At 40.1% G+C, this 4,530-nt stretch overlaps 1 pseudogene; it reads right to left on the bottom strand.

The window, feature by feature from the left end:
* Positions 1–277: 277 nt before the first annotated feature.
* Positions 278–3,762, bottom strand: LOC100256127 (receptor-like protein kinase 5; annotated as a pseudogene).
* Positions 3,763–4,530: the final 768 nt, after the last annotated feature.

Raw genomic sequence — 4,530 nt, 5'->3', positions numbered from 1 at the left:
GTGAAGGATCATGAAGTATTGGTTTTTTGCAGCATATCAGAGGCATGGTTGACTTTTGGGCACATGAGGAGACGGGTAGTTGGATTCGTTTTTCTAGGCATAGGTCAATTAGTCAGGTCATCCCGCAGGACCGAGAGGTCGTCTTCTTTTATGGTCCTAGTTTTGGGATGAGGTGATTTTGTGCGTTTCCAATTACCTCATTTGGGAGGTGGTGTATTAAAGATATGCAGATGTTAGGTACCTCCAACAGTGTTTTTAACCTTTTAACACTTGCAAATTTTTATTTTTCAAGTATTATAAAAAGGCTAAACACACTTCCTAAGATCACTACCACCTTTAATTTACAAGCTTTCTTACACTTATTTACAAGCTGTAAATTTCAAACTAATTTATCGTCATCCTCATTGTCTGATCCCTTCTCGTTATGCTTGTAAGTAGCGGGGCAAGTGCCATTTTGAAGTAAGGGTGCAACTTCATGGTCCTTTTTCTTTCTTCCATGGCCCTCCTGAGGACTGCATTGTCGAAGAATTTCCAAAACTTCCTTCATTGTGGGCCTAGTGGCTGGTGATCTGGTGGTGCACATGAGGCCTAGACTGAAGAGAGTGGTCACTTGTGCTCTTTCACATTGTTCCTTGATATCCTCATCCATCACTTCCTCAATGGTTTTCCCTTCTCTGAACTGATCCCATGCCCATTCTACAAGGCACATGAGCTCGTCCCCGTTGTTGGGTTCTCTCCCCGTCACTAGCTCAAGCAGGACTACTCCAAAGCTATATACATCGATCTTTTCGTTCACCTTTGTTGTATAAGCATACTCTATCATCCAAGTATACAAGAATTGTATGATAAAAATTATTGATAAATTATGGAAATGAAAACATGTGGAAAGGAGGGCCTTGATGGTCTTACCAGGGGCAATATATCCGTAAGAGCCTGCAATTCCTGACATGGTGTCGGGCTCTCCTTGCTTGACCAACATCTTGGCCAATCCAAAATCCGCAATTTTTGCTTTGAACTCGGCATCTAGCAAGATGTTGCTGGACTTCACATCTCGATGTATGATCGGGGCAGAGCAGTTTTCATGCATGTGGCATAGGCCTTTTGCAGCTCCGATAGCAATCTGCAACCTTGTTGGCCAATCCAAGACAAAGTTATGGACTGAACTTGTCATGGACGTTGTTCTCTGCTTCTTCCCATGAAGCCATCTATCCAAACTCTGCTTCTCCATGTACTCATAAACAAGAAGGCTTGAGCTTTCATTCGATATGCAGCACAACAACTTCACTATATTGGAATGGCGTATGGTGCCCAATATCTCGACTTCTGCTATGAATTGTTTCTGAAGCTTGTGATCCAATCTCCTGTTATTACAAATCTTTTTAACCGCTAGGAGTTCACCAGAACAGTTATTAGCAATTCGGTATATTTCCCCTGACCACTGCGTCCGATCAAATTATTTTCTGTCAAACTGGTCAATATGTACTGTTCATTGAAATATAGTGTTTGGAATTGGGTAACCTTCCAAGGTGTATGGTCTCGACTGTGATTCTTCCTATTATCATCTTGAACCATGAGCAGGGTGAACAAAACAACAGCTAGGAAACCAGATACAACAAAAATTAGGATCATAATGAGATATTTGGTTGACAATTTGTCGGAGTCAACGACTTTGGCATCACATCTAGGGAGTTTCAGAGTGCCAACATTGACACACAGCTTGGGATCGTTCAAGAAACTGTGTTCATATCCTCCATATTGAAACTCAATGGGGACCATCCCAGAGAGTTGGTTGAACGATAGATCGAGGATATTAAGCGTCAAATGACCAAGTTCAGGAGGAATTTGACCTGAGAACTGGTTTTCTGACAGGTCAAGGTAATTAAGGTTAGGTAAAGAACCTAATGCCTTGGGAATTGGGCCAGAAAGTTTGTTTCTTGAGAGATTCAAATTATTGAGCGACTTCCATGAGATGATCTCGGATGGAAGCTCACCCGAGAATTGATTCCCATCAAGCAACATAACAGAGATGTTCCGAAGACTGGTCAATTCCACTGGAATTTTTCCTGACAACATATTGTTGCGGGCATTGAGCACAGCTATGTTCATCCAAGAAGAGATTTCAGCAGGAATTGGACCAGAAAACTTGTTGTTACTGATCTCCACTCTGGACAAATTCCTTGCCAATTTACTTGGAAGTGTCCCCGAGAATGAATTTCCAGCTAACATCACCCATATCATGTCCGGGGATGTCCAGATGTCGGAAGGAATCTCACCTGAAAAGCGATTGTTGGAAAGCTGAATGGTGAGCAAACTTGTGCAATTCCCGAGGGACTTGGGCACTTCCCCGCTGAGATTGTTGTTGGAAGCAACCACTCCAAGCAAAGCCCCCCTAGCGCATAAATGTTGAGGTAATTCCCCGCTTAGTTTATTCTTGGAAACCTCAAAGCGTTTGAGCTCCGAATGAAGGCCAAATGCTGGAGGCAAAACTCCACTCAATTGATTGCTAAAAACTTTGAAAGTTTCCAGTGTAGGAATGAGGCTTATATTTACTGGTATCTCTCCTGACAACTGATTCTAGAAAAGATTCAGACCGGTCAAATTTTGTAGCTTCCCGAAACCCGCTGGTATCGACCCCGTCAAATGGTTCTTGGAAAGATCAATTTCTTTCAAGTTGAGAGCTTCTATGGATGAAGGAATGCGGCCGGACAATCTATTATTGAATAAATACAAATTGGTCAAATTCTTCAACGTAAGCATGACTCCAGGGATCGTACCTTCTAATTTGTTGAGTGAGAGATCCAAGTGTTCCAGACTCGACAGATGGTTGAAGCTCTCCGGTATTTCGCCAATCAAATTCGCCTGCGTCATCCACAGATATTTCAACTTCTTCAATGCGCCAAACTCTTTTGGAAGGGCTGAAGGCCGGAATTTGTCATTATAGGCCATGGCCAATTGTTCAAGATTCGCCAAATTACCAATCTCCGTTGGCCAGGTGCCGTTGAACTCATTTTGAACCAGAAGCAAGTAGAACAGCTCCCGTAGCCTCCCAATTGCTGCGGGAATATCTCCAGAGAAGTTGTTTGTTGTGAGGTCTAGGTACCGGAGACGTGAAAGTCGATCAATATCAGCTGGAATTGGACCCACGAAGGAGTTTTGCAACAAGAGCAGATACTCAAGCTTGGAACAATTGAGAATATCCGAGAACTCGCCGGGAATGTAATTGTTGGAAAGGTCAAGTACGATGAGGTTCTTGAGGTCACAAATTGTGGCTGGAATTTTCTCTCTGATGGTCTTATTGTGGAGTGAAATTGCAGTGACGGTATTGTCGGTGCATGTAATTTCCCGCCAATCACAGGGCGAGGATGAGGAATTCCACGATTGGAGTGACGGTGGATTGCCCAGTTGTTGTTTAACGTCTAGTAGGATTGATCGTTCATCGTCCAAATTTTGGGAAATTACCTGAAATATGGAGAGGACGAGGAGGAAGAACAGGGTGGGGAATGGAGTTGTGGCAAATAATAAGGGTAGTTTCAGCATTTTGTGACGTTGAGTTCGTTACCGGCTTCTCTGTGAGGAGGGAGGAAGATGGCCTGGAAATGGAATTGTGGCAAATAAAAAGGGTAGTTTCGGCATTTTGTGACGTTGAGTTCGTCACCGGCTTCTCTGTGAGGAGGTAGGAAGATGGTCGGGAAAGAGTTGGGAGGAAGAATGCTGGGAATGTGGTGGAAACCAACGGTTCAATTTCAAAATCTGGGGCGCTGACAGAATTTATTCTACTGAATTTTACAAACTGACTTGCTTGTTGGAATTAATTACGAAGGAGCCCCGAGTCCATGACCAATGAACTCGGTGTTTTGTGCTACCGCTACTCACACGGATTTGTAATAAACCTTGCACACCACTTAAGCAAGCTGGCCTATTTATAAATATATTGGACTATGATATATATTTGATATATTTTAATAATGAATGCATACTTATAAAATTCATATTTGTTATGGATGCATTTAATATTATTATTAAATATGATAAATTATATCATTCATATATTAACTTATTCAACAAAACAACTTAAAAAATGTTTATCTAAGTTATACATAATTGTAGATTTAATTTTTTTTTAATAAGACTTAAATTTGATTTCATATTATTATAAATTGAATTTGTAAATTTTTTATAAAATAAAAGTAAAACATAAAAACAATATAAATTCTTTCATCCAAACAAACTTTTTGTTTTCTTTTTTAAAACTTCTTGCCAAATAGTCTTGTTTTAAAAAGCTTATTTTTAAATTTTTTTTTTAAAAAACACCCCCTTTCAAGAGGAATTTCTTTTTCCTTTCTTTTTTTTCAAAAAAAAAAAAAAATCTCATATGGGTTCATATATGATGTCAAATGGCTTAATTACTTTAATAACCCGGTTGGTGATGCAAGCTCTCATTTATTTATTTATTTGGTTTTGTCATATGTGACTTTATGTAATTATAAAATACAAAATTATTAGCTTACATGACACTCTATTTTATCCTAT

The sequence above is a fragment of the Vitis vinifera genome, chromosome 4 (assembly GCF_030704535.1).
Source record: "Vitis vinifera cultivar Pinot Noir 40024 chromosome 4, ASM3070453v1".
In the NCBI taxonomy this organism is placed as follows: domain Eukaryota; kingdom Viridiplantae; phylum Streptophyta; class Magnoliopsida; order Vitales; family Vitaceae; genus Vitis; species Vitis vinifera.
This window is presented reverse-complemented; position numbering and strand designations above follow the sequence as displayed.